Genomic DNA, 19376 nt, shown 5'->3' with positions numbered 1-19376 from the left:
ATCTGCCATTTTGAATTTGGTTTAAATCTGATCTTCTACCAATTTTAGTCACATAATCTTGAGATCCGGCTGGCCAACACTTGTCAACACTTTGATTCTCAACAGATTTGGCTCAGATATTTTCAATACTTACCTGACAAAAATTCAATTTCTCTCAAGGGCATACCTTGTTCTGCTTGACAAGAGGTATATATGTCTGTTTGGCCATTCACCAAAGCTAAATTCATACCTCTGTTACCCCTGTACCTCTTGATGATGCCTCATGGAGAGTACAATGTAGGTCAAGCTTAGGCCATATATTTTTCTTATGTAAGGTGAACTTGTCCTACATCTTCACCCAAATTCAGAACAGTTTGTGCCATAGTATATTCTTAGTATGTGTGTATTTAAGCTCTATTTTCTATGCAGTATATATGTATATGCTCCATAATCATGCAGGCAGATTTTTGTGATCATGGATGTGTAAATACCTGAACTACAGTATATACAGTAATCGTCATGGTGTGTTGTTTAGGCACTATTAATTAACTCCTGTATTTAAACAGTTTAAAAAAACAGATGTGGATCTGAAATAAAGCCATTCATGAAGAAACTCATACATGCTCAGACACTTTGATTTTTTTTTTTTTTTTTATACTCCAAAAGAAACTTCCTTTCTACGTGATTCGGTATGGTACACACACGTAAACTATAGTAGTAGGTCACATACTGTAACTCTTCTACCTCTTAGTTTTTTTGTTCTCTCTCCCTCACTTATTTTCTCTCTTTTCTCTCTCATCCAGCCATGATTTAAAAGGATTATTATGAGTCTCGCATCAGGGCCAAGTGCTTATAGTTTAAAGGATTAGAGTAGCACAAGTAAAAAGGGTTGAAGTGCTCCTGCCAGAATTCTCCTCTTTCCTGGATATCAGTTTAGCTTCAGAGATCAACATCAATTTCCTGACTTTATCCTTTGTTCCGGATCTCGAGACCTTTCAGATGTATGCTAAGGTGATTTTAGGTCTTGACCTGCTCCTGGACTTTGTGTTCATCGAAGAATCCTGAAAATAAAGATATATATGTTGTGTTTCCACAAAAATATTAATCAACGCAGCAGATTTTAACATTAATGATAAAAAGAAATGTTTCTTGGACACCAAATTAGCATCATGTGAACTTGAAGAACTTGTTTTAATGGCTGCTTCCTAAAGACATTTAGATTGCTTAAGATGTGCACATCCTTATACTTTTGCTTTAGATGCTGTAAATACATATTTTGCATTTCATCACATATCCAGAAAATCCAAAATTGTTACATAGTAACTGGTGTTGTGGCTTGTGTTTGGCTCTTTGCTAGAGTTTTGACCTCACTTACAGTCTTGATCTGTATAGTCGGTATGGCATGTACAGATAAGGTCAGTCAAGTTGGAACTATGGGTGCCAAGCAGGCTGTGATTCATTTTCCATTCAGCCATTCGGGTGATTGAACAGATGTTGGTACAGCCACAGCCTCCTGGAGCTGGACCCATTGACGACAGTTCAGATAATTGTGAACCAAGAGAGGATGTCAAGAATGTTAATCTTTCCTAGACTTAATAACCCAGTTTTATACAACTATCATTGCGTTAGTCCTCACCTCAGTCATACGTGTAGATCACCAAATACAGTTTCAGTGGAAAATAATATGTGTCTGCTAGTTACTCAATCAGATCCAGTCGAGGTTCAAGAATCAGTTAGGTGAAATTATAAGTGAAACCACACCTTCTGGTAAGCACACTCATCCAGCACTGCCTTCCAATAAGCAAGTCAGAGCCATTGTAGAGAAATAGCCAGGTAAAAAAAATAAAAATGTTTTTCCTTTTTCCATTGTACAAAAGCATAAACCCGCTGTTGAACTCTGGAATGCAGGTATTTAACACTTTTAAAACACACACATATGCATGTTGTTTATTAAAATTGCTGGAGTGAATGTCAGCATGACACTTGTTGGATTCACTTGTTAGAGCCAATTTGTAATATGCCAAAACATTCCATACATTACACCATTTCAACAATATTTACTCTATTTTACACTTCCATTACTTGTATATGACCTCCTATCCTGCATGTTAATATCTTAATTATATATTTTATATTTACTGTGACTTAGGTACTTGTCAGGCAATATTACTCAGTTACTTGGTCAATAAACTGTGTGGGTTTTTTTTTTTTTTTTTTTTAGTTTTCTCAAGGGCTTGAGATTTGGTCCTACTACTCACTTAAAGAATTCCTCCAGAGAGAAACTATGGAAAACTTCGCTAAAACAGGACCCTTGGTTCTGGTGAAGTGTTAAGTATGGAATGTTGGGAAATTGTTTGCCACTTTTGGAATGCCGAATGTGAGCCAGCACTGCTGTTGAGTATTTGAAGGTGTTGAAGACTCCTCGAACTGCTGACAGAGCTGGTTGAATAATGTAAGGTTGATGCCAACCTGATGGAATGCCAATGGCATTATTTTTGGCATCTCTCAAACTATAGATTATTAAATTATTGAGGATCTCTTAAAATCTCAGAAGAGTGCTTAGTGATTCGTGTGATGAGGAAGTTTTTGCAGGTTTCAAAAGGTCAAGTTCAGATGTACAAAACCTTTCTCAATCCACTCAGTTTTGTCTTTTTCCCTCTTTCTTAAACACATGAGTGTGTATCTGAATAGAGTTGCTGAGTTATATAATGTTTTGTTAGAGATTATCTGCAAGAATGCTGTGCTGAGAGAGTGGAAGTAAGACTCAGCATCAGTCTGTCCTTACAATGGGAATATGTGGCATTTTTCTGTCATATAAACAATTGCCTGAGCCAGACTTAGATTAGTTTTGTGTTTTCCACTGGGCCTTGAAAGGGGGATCAGCATCCAAATGTGCAATTTTTGTTTCAGATTTTATTTTTTTATTTTAAATCTCTCATATATTTTATACTCATAGGTATGGCTTTCATCAGCTTGTGGACTTACAAAGTATTAAAGGTTCTTAACCTCTGTCACTAAAAGAACCATGTTATTTGGGGTACATTATGTACCATGGTATTCTTTAAAGTATAGAACAACCACAGACTCAGCACCCCTATACTTCCACTAAATATTACAAATCTACATCCCCTCCAGAAGTCTGAAATCCTCTAGTGAGCGATGCCTCATAGTACCATCACAGAAAGGCTCAAAATTACTTTCCAGACCATTCTTGTTCACCATTCCTAGGCTGGTGGAATTATCTTCCCAGCCCTATACGGAATGATGAATCCCTGACAATTTTCAAACGACAGCTGAAAGCTCATCTCTTTCGAAACTGCTTGGATTCATTGTACAAAAAAAAAAAAAAACTTTATCTTTATCTATTGCTTCTTTTTCTAGATTGTACTTATTTGAACAATGTCTAAAACTTGGTATTACAAGCACTTCCTGTGTCTGTTTGTCTTCTTTAAGAAGAATCGCTTTATGTGTCCCCAAATTGTAAGTCGCTTTGGACAAAAGCGTCTGCAAAATGACTAGATGTAAATGTAAGAAACAGCTGATAATTTCTTATGTACTGTGACTTTCAACTTATGCCAAGTTCACACTGCACGATTTTCAAACTCATTTGATTGTCGTTGTTTTCACACTGCGTGACTATCTGGAATAGCATTAAGTTGCTGCTGTGTTCACATTGCACAATGGATCGGCGACCGGGGTTTCACATTTCACGACTTCACAATAGGAAGAATCACAGCTCTGTCTGATCTGCAAACTACATTTTACAACAAAACATGCCAGAAGTGATAAGGAAATAATGCGAGAACCCGCAGTTCTCGAGCAGGACAGGAATATAAAAAAATATATATATACAGATATTTAGCATGCCAGATATTTTGCACACACTGCATGATTATCACTCACGTGAACGAGCACCAATTTGCCTCCGATTTCGGGCATTTTTCTGCGATTTCTTGGCATTTTTCACAGTTACAGTGTTAATTTTGTAAAGCAGCATGGATGCTACAAATAATTTTACACTTTTTCTTATTCAGTGATGTTACCCCTTTTAACAGCAAACTCCAGTAAGCACATCTTGATGTGCAATTTTTCAGTAGAGTGAGTATGTGACTACAACCTCACCCCTGTATCAGTAGATCTCATTAAGAGTGTACAAGACCACATTTTACACACATATTCATTTGACAGACTACTTGTTTTAGTCACACATACACCTTTTGTTCTCTGCTATCACTTTCTTTCTTATCAACTGTCCTCTTTCTGGGGGTCATGTATGCTGTTTGGTCAAAGCAGGCAGACATGCAATAGAAGATCTTGGGTATTTGTTTGAGTTTTATGATGTTAATCTTCTGTTCTCCTTTTTGCTATAGATCAGTATACAAATAGTGGAGGCAGTCACGCACACACAGTCCCGTCTGTATTTCAAAGCAAAGGGCTTGCGTGAGAGGAGAATGTGTGGGATACGCACACGTGTATGTGTGTGACTCCCGTCTGTTCTCACACTAGCACCTGGCTGGCTCTCGGGATTTGGTGTTATGATCAGCATTACCATCTAAACCGCAGCAAACACCCCATCACACCACCACCGTTGCTTTTGGCACACAGTCAAACGACCATCTGTGGCTACATGAAAACACAAAAACACATTGAACATGAACTGTCTGCTGCAGATATCTTGCAGTTTCTTAGTGAGGGAGAGACAACTGTTGATGGAAGGATATGATTGTGTGGTGATATATATGCTCTGTACCCTATAATTGTTATTAGGTTATTGTTTTTTTTCTTTTTTTTTTACTTCATTTTAGTGAGTCATGTATACTGACAAAAGACTGTTTCCACCTAAAAAGTAAAGAAAAAAATAATAATAGTGACTTAATTTTTTTCATAATTTTGTAATTGTAGCTTTTAATCTATTGGTAGTAATTTCGATTGTATTTCTCTACTTCATATACAATCGACTGAAATTTAAATCTTATCTTTTCAGCACAGTTTTTCTTCTCAGTCTTCGCTGTAGTTGCTAGCTGTTTTTTTGCACTATATATATATATATATATATATATATATATATATATATATATATATATATATATATATATATATATATATATATATATAAACATTTTTTTTTACAATATCCTTGATCATGTCAGTCTGATCATAGCAGTTTGAGGCCAACTTAAGTTTTTTCCAGTTTTGTGGAAAATGTATCTATAGAGCTGTATGAAATTATTTATAACTTTGAAAGATTCTCTTATATTTTATGAAATGGTTTATAGCTGCATAATCTTAAAAGTTAACCTTCACTAAAGCACACATATTTTTGTTACTAGTTGTTTTACCTTCCTATATGGTGTGATTTTCTTCAGGCATGTTATATTTACCATGCCTTATCATCTTCCGGAAAAACAAACATTCACAACCGAATCTGCCTGCATCCCTCTGTCCTTATCTTCTACTGAGCTGTCAGGAATGACCGAGAAAGAGAAAAGAGCAGAGACAGAAGAGGCTAAATAGCACGCATTTGAAAAAAAAAAAGAAAACAAGCAACTCAAAACCAACAGCCAGAAGGCTAAATATGAAACCAGTTATATTTGGGCTGACATTAAATACGGACATAACAAACAGATAGAAGAAAGTCTGGCTCATACACTCACTCCCTTTTATTTGTGATATGTTTTGATATCAAGCTTTACATCAGAATTTCTGGAACCATCTACAATAATAATAAAAAAACTTGTCGCAGTCAGAGGCTTTCAGGACCCAAGAAAGACATCTTTGGGCAGTTTAAACAGCAGCCCCTCTGCCAGAATTAACTTTTCTTATCCTTATAAACATTTATACTGAATTTTGATTATAGCTTTACAACAAACACACATACACAACTGTTTGTGTTGGGTTTCCATAACTGAGTTATATAACTGCAAACACACTGCAGGAACAAAAGGTTCACAGAGCAATATTTTACTTAGAGAATTCGTCCTCCCTAACAAAGTCTTTATGTCCTATATGTCTTGCTGCAGTGAACACAGAGTGACACGTTTACAGTAAACATTTTCAAGTGAGTGTATGCAGACCGGACTGTCATGCCTACAACCACAGAAGCTTAAACTGATAATTAGCACTAGTCTCCAAAAGCATTGCATAACCACTATTCATGCATTCATAAAAACTACAATGTTAATGATGGGACCATGCAGAGCTCAAGTCATAATTATAAGTGAGCTCCTTTTAAAAGATTGAGTTAATATCAAAGGGACTTTGGGGTTGAAATGTACACCCTTTACCTAATTTTTGCAGTGGGTTGTCTTGATTTTTTCATTCTCAGGTCCTGACATCATAAGTAATTGCTGCAGACTTGATGTAGTTTGTCCTAGTGACTCTGTTCCTTTTATAGGTGACTGTATGCAAATCAATTTTTGTCATTTATTTTGCTTGTAAGTTCCATATGCATTTAAAGGTTTGAGGTTAGTACATTTTATAATAGAAATTAATACTTTTTTTCAGCAAGGATGCATTAAATGAATCAAATGTGACATTAAAAGACACTTATAAAAGTTTTCTATTTCAAATAAATGCTTTTCTTTTGAACTTTCCATGGATCAAAGAATCTTCAACGTAAATTTCAGTTTTATCAGTTTTAGCTACAGTATTAACATCCATCTCTTGTCTTATTCTACCATCAAAATGTGCCTGAGCTGATGCATCTAAACACAAAGCCATTTCCATCCTGTAGTCTTACGTAAGTGAACTGCTCTGCTTTAGCAATGCGTCTGCGGGTTTGGCAGGCCCAAAGGGGTTTAACTGGCAGAGCCGAATGTCATAATTTTCAGGTGTGAGATTGTTTAGATCTGGTTGAAGGATGGGTGGCTCTCTCATTACCCAGCCCTTGCATTCCACAGCTGGCGCAGGATGGTGTGCCAGCCTCATCCACCCATGTTACTGTTCCGTCCTCTATTTGTCTTCTCCGAGTTGCTCTTTGCTTTCAGCACCATCAGTGCTGCTGGAGCTGCAACAGAATTTGTTTTTGTTGAACACCTTCACATTTTCTCGCCTAAATGAAACTTGAGACGTTCTCTCACTCTCTTTCACAGTCTCGTGCTCTCTCATTCCCCAGCGTCTGAGTTTAATGTGTGCACATTAGATTTTGATTAACTCCTAGCTATTGCCTTCCAACGAAAAGAGCTTTGTCCTCAGATTCCCTTTCAGCAATACATCTCAATCTAGATCCCACAGTATCTTACAAAATTTAATATATTATATTAGTATTAGGGCCGGGACTTTAACACGTTAATTGAGATTAATTAATTACACAAAAAATAACGCGTTAACTAAGATTAATTAATTACAGAAAAAAAATTCCCGCATTTTTAATAACGTATTTTTGCACCGCGGAACGTTTCTCACTGGATGAGTTTCGGCGGACCGATTATACTGAAGCACCAACTAGCGTTCGCACATCACCACAGCACACATCGAGCCTCAAGTATCACCTCAACGCAAAACATATAGCAGCTAGCGTGGACTTTACACTTTATGTTGAACTATGTATTATTTTGTTGGTGCAACAGTTTATGTTGAACTCTTTATCGTTTTGGCCAAGGTTATTGAGAGTTGGACTTAGTATGTTATGGCCTCTGAAGCAACAGAGAGATGTTTTCTAATAGTCAGGGTTTCCAATGTTGTGAATGTAATTGACAGTATTGTGTTTTACTTAAAAGACACTTTACAGAAGGTTCCAGCACCTATAAGCTTCCTGAATTTCTGAAATGTACTATTTCTAAATTGTTTCTAAATATGCTATTGCTACACTTCATGGCAAAAATTGCACTGGTCTGCTAGACTTGGTCGAACACAAATAAACAATATTTTGTTGCTCAAGCTTATGTATTCAGTCATTATTCAATGGTATACTATAAATCCATGTGAAAAAAAATGACTTCTCACTGTTCTCAGGTCAAATATTTATATGCGATTAAAATGCGATTAATTTCGATTAATTAATTACAAAGCCTCTAATTAATTAGATTAATTGTTTTAATCGAGTCCCGGCCCTAATTTGTATATTTATTTTCAATATAAATGATCACAATTCTCAGTTTTATATATAAAACTAAATATGTACACTACCATTCAAGTGTTTGAAGTTGGTAAGATTTTATATGTTTTTGAAATACTTCAAATAAGGCTGCATTCATTGAATAAAAAATAGAAATAATACTGCAAAATATTATTAAAATTTAAAATAACTCACATGCTCAAGAAACATTTGTTATTATTATCAATGTTGAAAACAGTTGTGCTGCTTAATATTTGGTAGAAACTGAAATGCATTTTATTTCCAGATTCTTTGAGAAATAGAACATTCGAAAGAACAGTATTTATTTTAAACAGAAATCTTTTATAACATTAGAAATGTCCTTACTGTCAACACTCACTCTTCCCTGAATTACGTGTTTGAGATGCTGAGGGGAGTCAGTCATGCCCGAGACCACCTGAAACACTTCATTTACACTCCTAGTGAATGAGCACACCAGGTCAGTGACATGCAATTTACATTTCTCAAACACACAATGCCACATATTAAATTTTAGCTGGCCTCCCTAAAATATTTACATCCTAAAATACTTCAGCTAAACCAACTCTCTGATATCCTCCTTGTCCTCATTTTTTTTCAATGTCTTAAATCTTACATTTATATACACTCACCAGCCACTTTATTAGGTTTACCTAGATGCCTAAATGCCATGTGATTGGCAGCAACTCAATGCATTTAGGCATCTTGATGTGGTGAAGACGACTTGCTGAAGTTTAAACCAAGCATCAGAATGGGGAAGAAAGGGGTTTAAGTGACTTTAAACATGAAATGGTTGTTGGTGCCAGATGGGGTGGTCTGAGTATTTCAAAAGCTGCTGATCTACGGGGATTTTCACACACAACCATCTGTAGGGTTTACAAAGAATGGTTTGAAAAAGAAAGAAAATATCCAGTGAGTAGCAGTTGTGTGGACGAAAATGCCTTGTTGATGTCAGAGGCCAGAGGAGAATGGGCAGACTGGTTAGACATGATAGAAAGGCAACAGTAACTCAAATAACCACTCGTTACAAGGTATGCAGAATACCATCTCTGAAATGCACAACACATCGCACCCTGAAGCAGAGGAAACAGAGGCTACAATTCACACAAGCACAGAAGATTTCTGTTGTGACATTCAGATGGTAGAGTCAGAATTTGGCATAAAGAACATGAAAGCATGGATCCATCCTGCCTTGTCTCAATTGTTCAGGCTGGTGGTGGTGGTGTAACGGTGTGGGTGGATAATTTCCTGGCACACTTTGGGCCCCTTAGTACCAATTGAGCATTGTTTAAACACCACAGCCTACCTGAGTATTGTTGATGACCACGTCTATCCTTTTATGACTACAGTGTACCCATCCTCTGATGGCTACTTCCAGCAGTATAATGCACCATGTCACAAAGCTCAAATCATCTCAGACTGGTCTCTTGAACATGACGATGAGTTCACTTTACTCAAATGGCCTCCACAGTCACCAGATCTCAATCCAATAGAGCAGCTTTGGGATGTGGTGGAATGGGAGCTTCACATCATGGATGTGCAGCCGACAAATCTGCAGCAACTGTCATGTCAATATGGACCAAAAGGAATGTTTCCAACACCTTGTTGAATCTATGCCACTAAGAATTATATCAAAATATAATTGTTGTCAAAACAGTTCATTTTGGACCCTGTTCATATAATGATTACAGAGCAGAATGCCTCTGTGATTCAAACAGATATTGTAATAATTCTCTTTCCTGTTTTTTGATAAATAGCGTCTGTCATGCTTTTAGCTAATTGTATCCATGCAGGATATGTGACAGACTGTGTGTGACTGTCTTTGACTACTGGAAGCTGGAGTGCGTCACAGCCTTTTAGCCACACTGTATGTCAGAACTGAACATCCACTTTGGTACCTCTGAGTGTTTAATACACTCTTGTGTGCATTTATGTGATAAACAGTGAAAGAGAAAGATCCAGACTGAGGGACAGAGGGGAAGAGAGCTAGTTATGTAACACAATAATGTCTTCTTTCCCTAACCAGAGAGCACTTGCAATACAGTCATTCGGAGATGTTCTCTGCTGGTTCGGTAGTTTTTTATTCATCAGTTTTGGGGAATAATTAGCTTGAAATAGTAATGCTTGTAACTCATTGCATTTTTGCGAAGTAACCCTTAGTTTCATATTGAAGTCGCACTTTAGTTTTTTTATAGTATTTTATAGTTGATAGTATTATTTAGTTTAGTTTTTCCTAATTATGTTTTCACATTAGTTTATCTGGTCTATTATTTATCTGGTCAAGTGTAATGCTGTCTTGGGAGATTCAAACTGATTAAAAAACCTTCATTGATTTTGTGCCAGAATTTAATTTATAACATCAGATATATACTACTTTTCAAGAGTTTGGGATCAGTTAGATTTGTTATATATATATATTTTTTTTAAACAAATTAATGCTTTTATTCATCAAAGATTCATTAAACTGATCAAACATGAAACACTGTTACCAAAAAAAAATCTAAAATTCTTCCCACTTCTTTTTTCTCTTCTTTTGAACTTTCATCAAAGAATCCTGGGAAAAAAAATGTCACGCTTTCTACAAAAAAAAAAATATTAATCAGCAGAGCTGTTTTCAACATGTTTCATGAGCATCAAATCACCATATTAGAATGATTTCTGAAGGATCAATTGACACCAAAGACTGTAGCAATGGCTATTGAAGTGTCAGCTTTGCCATCACAAGAATAAATTACATTTTAAAATAAATTGCAATAAAAAAAACTGTTATTTAAAATAGTAATAGTATTTCATAATTACAAATTGCAATTTTACTGTATTTTTGATCTAATAAATGCAGCCTCTGGGTGCATATAGACTTTTTTTAAAGAAACATTAAAACATCTTGCTGACCCCAAAATTTTGCACATTAGTTTATTTATACTGTATTAAACTCTTTCATCTTGTTAGCTTATGTTAGTTAGTAGTTTGTAGAGAAGATGGTACTTTCTCATGAGAGTAGCTTCACATTTTGAGTTGTTTTAGATTATCACTAAACTTTGACTTCACAGGCTACAGTTTCACTGACTGTTTTTAATAGATTTTTCATCTAATTGCATTTTAATAGCCAAAATACTCTTTTCAAGTTTGTTAGTTTTAGTCTATACCTTTAAAACAGCCTTAATCATATTTGGCCATGTTGATCTGTAGAGTTTAATCCACTCTATTCCTCAAGATGTTTTTCACCGATGGAGTGTTATGAAACTGTAAGTGATCCACCCTCACATCAAAAACACTGCACCGCTGCATTCAAGATGGGGTTGGAATAGCACATCCTCATTTATCACCAGTAGACTGCGTCAGATCTTTGCTTTATCTCTTATCTTTTGCTTTATCTCTCTTGTTTTTGATAATGCAAGAACATATTGTCCTAGTATTTTCCATCCAAAATCAATTTTTGATTTGTTATATTGATTTTGCTTTGGACATACACCAACAAATCATGCTGCTCTGCTAGATGAGTTCTCAGGGGAATCACAGTTGGGAAGAAAAGCTGTTTGCCAGCTGTAGGCCTCAGATTATATCTGTAGATATGCAATGCTTCAATAGCTTTAAACCGAAGTAAATTATAAAGATGTAAAGCCGACACGTATGTCAAATGGAAAAAAAATTAATAAATGGAACACAGAAAATATGTTCTAAGTGTTGTCAGAGAAATGTTAAAGATTTGGTCTCCCTTTACGTTAAGTTATTGTAGGCATTTTTGTTGTTTCTCCATCTCTTTCTCCCTCTCGCTACTCAGTAGTTCCCCGTAGTCTTCATTAATATACACTACTGTTGAAAAAAGTCTCATTATACACCAAAGCTGCATTTATTTGATGAAAAATACAGTAAAACAGTAATATTTATTACAATTTAACAGCTGTTTTCTCTATAAAATAATTTCATCAGCCAATGAACTCCTTGCTAATGAACTCTGTCATCGTAACTTATTTGTGTGTGTGTGTGTTCGGTTTTTAATTTTCACAAATCTACCTGCTACCTAAATGCAGAAGCTCAGGCTCAAGTATTCATATTCAGTTTAATCTTGTAGCTAATCACTAATGTAGTCATTTTAGGTACAATGTAGATCAACAACATGGAGATACATATAATATAAATGTACCCGAAATAAAGCATATTCCACAGAATTGTGCACATGCATGTTTGGAATAGAATACAGTCAATTATATTTACTGTTTATGCAGTATATACTGTAGTATGCATAGTATTCATATTATCTTTATGAATATTGTACATACTTACTGGGGTTGCCACAATAGGCTGGATTTGTATCCCACAAAGCATAGCAAAATAACTGATAATTGGACACAATGTGACAGTCATGGTTAGGTCATGTTACAATTATACTGCTAGTGTGTACATACTGCACAGTATGCAGTGAACATTACACTAGCATCTTATCAAAAACACACATCCACAGAGATTTACAGGTTCTACATGTTCTTCACTCTTGTATATTTATTTAGTAGACATTTTGGCTTTTTTAGCTCTGTTTAACATATTTGCCATTTTTATTTCTATTGTATTGAATCCTGCGATCAATCTGTGGCTGTTGTTGATACTGTGACTGATACTAAGGCTATTTTATCTAAGCAATGGGTTGTTGTTGGAGGCCCAGTGGACCACAGTTTTTGTGATAAAAACCAGTGATTAAAAACTCTTGACTAAACTGAAATGCAACATTTATTTTGACATTTTATAAAGAGAATTTGGTGATTTCTATATACACCCTTAAAGGTGCTGTGTGTAGGATTGACACAGAGTTGGTTGAACTAGGTAGTCCAAATTCAAAATATTGGAGAGGGTTTTTTTCACCTGGTCCCTCCTCGGATTTGACACATGCAGGTCGTCAGATTGACGACACAAACAGGAACAAAGTGCACTTGATGATGAATGAAATAAAATACGCTGTGTTTTCCGCCACCTGGCAACCCCGGGCTGCCAAAATACAATTGGTTAAACTGGCAGTGGGTGGATTTCACAAACCAAAACAAGTATGTTAACTTAGCATGATTCTTACATATTTGCAAACAGATTATGGTATTTTTATGCTTAAGTAGAGTCAAAATCTTACATACAGCACCTTTAATTAATGAGATTTCCTTTGTTTGTTTACAGTGTAATTACGAACATTGAGCTTGAAAGACTGAATCAGTATAGCTCATCTCCCTCTCAGTACCTCATTCATGTTCATCTGTTGACCAACATTTTACAGGCGTGTCACTGTGACCTGGAAAAGCAAATGATTGTTTTGTGTTGTCATAAATGCAATTCATTCAATTGGTTTGCATGTTTAATGATGGTGGTTGTGGGTTCTGAAATGACTCATTAGATGACTAAATGTGACTAAGTGCATATTCACTGGGTGTGGGTGTTTTCCATTCAGATTGCATATTGTGACTGATGGTACACGTGTGCTTATTTTGTGTTGTTTTCTCTTCCTCGTGTGTTGGCCAAATGTGAATTACTGTATCATCTGTCTGGCTATTATTATGCAAAGTGTCTTTTTTTCATACATAGCTGGTAAAAATGGCTTCATCACTCACCTATGGTGAAAACAGAATTATGATAGAGGTTGTGAGTCAACTCCACAGGTTTCCACAGGTCCCAGAGGTAGGTTGCTGAGTCACGTCTGAGTTCAGAAGATGCTAAAACCTGCAAGACAGACTCAAGACAGCACATTAATAGAGGTGTGTCTCTGTGCGGGGGAGACATCATGACATCATGGCCAGGTATGAAATCTCTAGCCCCTAGCGCAGATTTCAGGGAAAGATTCATGAAATTAACACACACCTGAGAGGGGTGTGTGTGTATGATTACTGGAAATCTGCATCTGGATGTGTGAGGTTGAGCAGGTTCGGTCATGTCAACCCTCTGGAATGCAGTATTTCATTTGAATTTGTAAACTATGCTGGCATTCAAAAGCTGTAGGACCGTCAATTTAATATATCCATTCTATTGTGTTAAAAAGTTAACACATTTAATAATGTGTTCTCCAAGTTGCACTTGACACCAGTGTTATTTAAGTATCATCGCGATGATATTATAGATTTTAATAATAGTTTGAATTTGTTTTTCATTTTCAATTTTGTTCGTTTTATTCATTTTTGTTCATTTTATTTTAACATATGAACATTGTTTTTATTCATTTTTATTTCAGTTTTAGTTATATTAGTACAAGGTTAAATAAATGAAGTTACTTAAAGTTACTTTTTGTGATGTCTATTCAGTGCTTTACTCCTCTGCCTCATTTTCAGTTGGGATCTTTTCCCAGAAAATATTAATTTATGCAAAATATTGTGAATTATTCAGTTAGGTAATCAGAATATCATGCAGTGAATTCTATTAAAACACTGAATCAGTTGACAGCCCTAGGAAAACACATTGTAGGCTCAGGAGAGCTTCCCTCTTAAACTCACTTATACACTTGCATATATTCAAATACAAACACGTGTATTTACCACCTTTTTGAAACACATCTTTTCACAACACCCAAACAGGTTAAGTTTGTGTTGAACCCAACAATGGCGCTATTTCAGTGCAGCATCAATGTAAGTTAAACAGTAGGGTTGGATTGAAGTGGCCCAGGGCTGGACATTCATATTCAGGGAAACCATAACCATACTGCTGCTGTATCTGTCACAGATAATATCTGTCTAAAACAACCCTTACTTCTAAACCAGCTCCTACACTCAATCACCACACAGCAAACAGAACATTACAGGAACACCAAGTTAGGACAAACATAATTGAAAATGGAAAATATATATTTTTTATTTTTCTAGAATGGCTGCCCACATTATTGTACCTGTTTCTTTGTATCATTTTGTTATGTTCTTTTTCTAACAAAGTAAATTGCAGGTGAATGATTATGGGTTTCATCAAACAGAAAAAAAATAACAAGACAGCATGGATTTTGTTTTTGAATGCTGTTGCTTTTTTGTCAAAAATAAGTTAATTATAATCATTCAGCACACACATGCTGAGTTGAGAGCTCAATTTACTGCAATCCATTGTTTTAAATATTACCCCTGATCCCTTCTGTCAAAGTCAGATCAACTGATTCAGCATAATCTTTTACAACTTTGGTGTACCTCAAGGTTCATTACTGGGTGATTGCTGGTTTTCTTGTTTCCTTGGACACATTGCTCTGCAAAGAGAATAGTTTTTAGCAAGTCTATTTTAAATGTATCTTCTTGTTCGTCACTTTGAATGATGTTTATATGCTCAGTTGTACTTTTGTCTCGTTGTTCTTCTCTCATATTTTTTTTTTATCACTTACAGTTGTAAATATGTACCTGTTGCGGTTCTCTTGAATCAGGCTTTTTCTTGTAAAAGAGATATTGTGCTTTTTGCATATAAAAAGGAAAATTTGAAATCAACATATGCTGCAGGGTACCTGAAAAGTGTTTTCATATTTTCATTTATATAATTCCTCAAATTGTATGCTTTTCCGGGAATTTTATCTGACACACATACAATAAGCTGTGTTTTGTTGTTGTGTATAGGCAATATACTGGCAATTGCTTAATCAGGTGCTAGAGGAGATCTTCCGCCCAGACAGACGTGAATGCCTCAGACGGTAACTCACACTCACCTCCCTTTTAAGCAATTATCCACATATTCCCAAGCAAATACAATCTGAATACACACAGTGACACAGTTCATCTCGTCTAATCTAGTAAGTATTATTGACAGTTCAGTGTTGTTGGGTGTATGTTTTGCTAAAGGATGGGTTAGTTTGAGTTCCAAGAAATGTTGTTTTCATGCTATGCTATCTAGCTCTTATTCACTTGTTGCCAGGAGTGATCATATTTTCTGGCTAATTTTGAAATGTGAATCCACGTAAGATGATTGGAATGATTTTTTTAAGAAGGGAATTTGATATAAAGGCAAAGAATGTGAAGTGAGAAGTTTGATCAAAGAATTGTGGGATTAAACAGGGTGAATAGAAAGTTATTATATATATAGTACAATAAGACAAACGGATCATAATCATCATAAGTCGACCCAGTTGATGAGGTTTGAATGTGTGCAGGAAGAGACAGAAAATGAATGGGCAGGTTGGCTGAATTGATGCTTAGGAAATTTTAGAAAGTGTGTAAACATTAGTTAGCATTTTGGAGTCTCCTCTAAATAAAACTTGATTTTTAAGCATGTTCTTTCCTATCCATTCATCCCTTTGGAAGTCTGTGAACATTCTGTCACTGTTTTCATTATTTATTTTTTCTAAATGTATGTACTAAAGGAGGTATGACAAACAGAAGATGTTTCTCCCTGAAAATCATCCTCTTGCTCTCTTTGTTCTATCTGAAATGTGTGTAGACACGTTTATACTGATACACATGGCCTGCTGTGTGCTTGCCCCCTCTGGGATACATGTGTGAGGCCATCCTTGTATTTTCATGCTGTTGTTATTCACTTTGCAAGTGTGTTGTATGTATTACCTGATAACACATGTATGATATCACCAAATAACGCAATTGTGTGCGGCACACATGGCTGAACATACTCTTCACTTTATGACGTAATGTATGTCTAAAGCCCCTTTCACATTGCGATTCAGAAAAATACACGGGTAATGTGTCCTAGCAATTGTTCCCAGGTCGCTAGATTTTGCACTTTCACACTGCCAGTGATTACCTGGAATATGTACGTGCGTTCTCACACAACCTGTAAAGATCCCGTAAAGAAACGTGACATCAGGATGTGATGTGTAATGTACGAGTCGAAAACGCTAGGCATGTTAACTTTCAATGACGCTGGCGAACGATCTCAGCTTCAGCGCGGAACTAAATGATCTCTAGTTCATTACTGTTTGCAAATATTTTTTTCGTCGCGAACGTTGATCTGCCTTTAAAACACCCAGTAAAAGAGTCACGCAATAACGTGCATCATCACTACGACACACCCTTTACAGAATTAGTTCTGGCTTTTGTTCACACAGCACTCGTTCCGGGACAGACCCCGCAATGTTACTAGGTCCCCGACCCGGGATCAATCCCGGAATCAATCCTGGGACATGTTTGCGTTTACACAGAAGGCAACCCGGCAATGTTCCGGCAATTTTCTGGGTCCAACGTCCAGTGTGAAAGGGGCTTAAGCACTTCTGGTGCACAACCAGGTTCAACTGACGTCAATTTGCTGCTTTCTCCTGCATCGCTATTACTAAGCAATGTGGTAAACAGCTGCTGGCTTGATGATGCAAACAAACCGCGGTTCGGACCCAAATAAAATAATATGAACACAGTCCAGCAGGGACAGGAGGAGGGGAGGGCAATCAAACTCAGGTTAGGATCAGGCAAGTGAACCAAGTGTGAAAACACCCTAAAACAGAAGAAGATCAGCACCTGCTTCTACATCACTGCCTGTTTATCCCCGCCCACATGCAGAGATGATAAATATGGCTCCGAAGACAACAAGATGCTGTGCAGTGCTAAGTTGTGGAAAAGTCTTTGCATTGCTTCCTTCTGAGCCCAACATTAGGAAAGAGTGGATTAACTTTATTTTTAATGTAGATCCAGACCCCATCAGTAAAAACTTGATCCATTGTTCATTTTACCGTGGATTTGTGTGCAAACAAAGCACAATTTGACAAAGAATTTTGCAAACTAAAAGATGATGCTGTTCGTCATACCACACAAGTGTGAGTAACTGTTTTTATTAAGTGGTCACCTATTGCTTTGTCTGCCTTTACAGATCATTTGATATGTACTGACTATTTATGCATTTTTAACATAAATCACAGCAGCCATCTATGTAGGATGTCAAACCTACACAACTAGCCGATCGCAGTGATTTAAGGTTTTCAAGTAAAAATCTTGATAACATTATAAGTGTACCTCAGATAATAGTACAAAGTAATAAAAGCTGTCCATGACCTCTCTTAAATACATGCATCTGGAATGAGTGCAATGATGACAAAAGAGTTAAATGAAATGAAAGGTTGAAGAATCTTCCAAGAATTAAAAAGGACTCTCTTTTTATCTTTTCTGTGCAAACATTTATAAAGAAACCTCTCGTTCATTCACATGTGTGCCAGTCATGCTTGTTTACTTTACCAAAGAACATCCTAACAAATGCCTTTATTTTAAATCTGTTCATCCTTCTGTCTTTGTCTATATCACACATGTTTGCCCATGCTGGTTTAGGGGCCAGAGTTGCACGTGGCAGCACAGCCCCACTCCTGAAATCCTCCCTCCTGGATGTCCTTCCCTAATTTCCTGATTCTTATTCATGGCTGGCTTTTTCTTTCAGCCAATCGAAGGCCAGCCCTCTGTCCACCTGACCACTCACATACAACAGCACCCCATGTAGCAGCCCATGTGCTTGAGTGACTCAAACAGAGCATCCCCGTGTATGCAACAGCGTGCTTGTGTCCATATGAAAGTGTTTTCTGAATGTTGTGCTCCTGCTGTGATTGTGGAAGTGTTTAGTCTTGACCTAGGACTCCATCTGAACTCTAAATTACACAATACATACTTAAATTTACCAGGGATGTGCAGAATGTGTATTATTGACTTGTGTGACTAAAGAAAGCCCCGTGTAATTATAATGGATTACTGTCATCACATGTTTTTTAAGGGGACATTGACATAAGACACATAAAAAAACAAAAAACCTTAACAACAGGCAAAAGAATGGGCTAGAAAAAAATGCCTAATTTATTTTTCATTTGACATGCCATCTTAAAATGCAGCAATCATAGTGTTAGATGCTGAAAAATAGCTTTGAGAGACAAGGTTACAGCCACAAACCTCCATCTGCACATGTACATGGAGCAATAAAAAAAAATGATATTGTAACTGTATTTTTATTTTATGTAATTTCTTTTTTATTGTATTTATTTATTTTATTTATGTATAGTAACTAAGACATGTATAATTATGTATAGTTTCCTGGCAGTAATTGTTTTCATTTTTATTTTTGAAGCCAGTGGATGTGCTACAAAATTAGTGTTTTGATGGCATTGAGATTCTGAAAAAAAAGTGAGATACAAGGCAATAGCCATAGATCTCCATCTGCACATGTACATAAACCATATATTATATATATATTATATGATTTTATATACAGATGACAGTCTCACACTCTGTCTCACAGCACAATGTCGGTATGCCAAAATCCTTTCTGAGGCAAATGTGTCTCTAAATGCTCAAATAGAATTTAAATATAGAGGGTATGATAAATTATTCTTTGTATGCTAATTTCAAAGATCTTTAACCTCTTTATGCAAATTGAACCCTCAAGGTGTATACCAAGCAGTCAGTGTTTGTATTAG

At 36.2% G+C, this 19376-nt stretch overlaps 1 long non-coding RNA gene across 1 annotated transcript in view; it reads left to right on the top strand.

The window, feature by feature from the left end:
* LOC113063316 (uncharacterized) overlaps positions 1 to 19376 on the top strand; it is a 102340-nt gene that overhangs the window by 80878 nt on the left and 2086 nt on the right. The window lies entirely within an intron of this gene.

This window comes from Carassius auratus, chromosome 45, assembly GCF_003368295.1.
Source record: "Carassius auratus strain Wakin chromosome 45, ASM336829v1, whole genome shotgun sequence".
NCBI lineage: Eukaryota > Metazoa > Chordata > Actinopteri > Cypriniformes > Cyprinidae > Carassius > Carassius auratus.
Note: the sequence above shows the minus strand (reverse complement) of the source record. Positions and strands in the feature narration are given on the sequence as shown.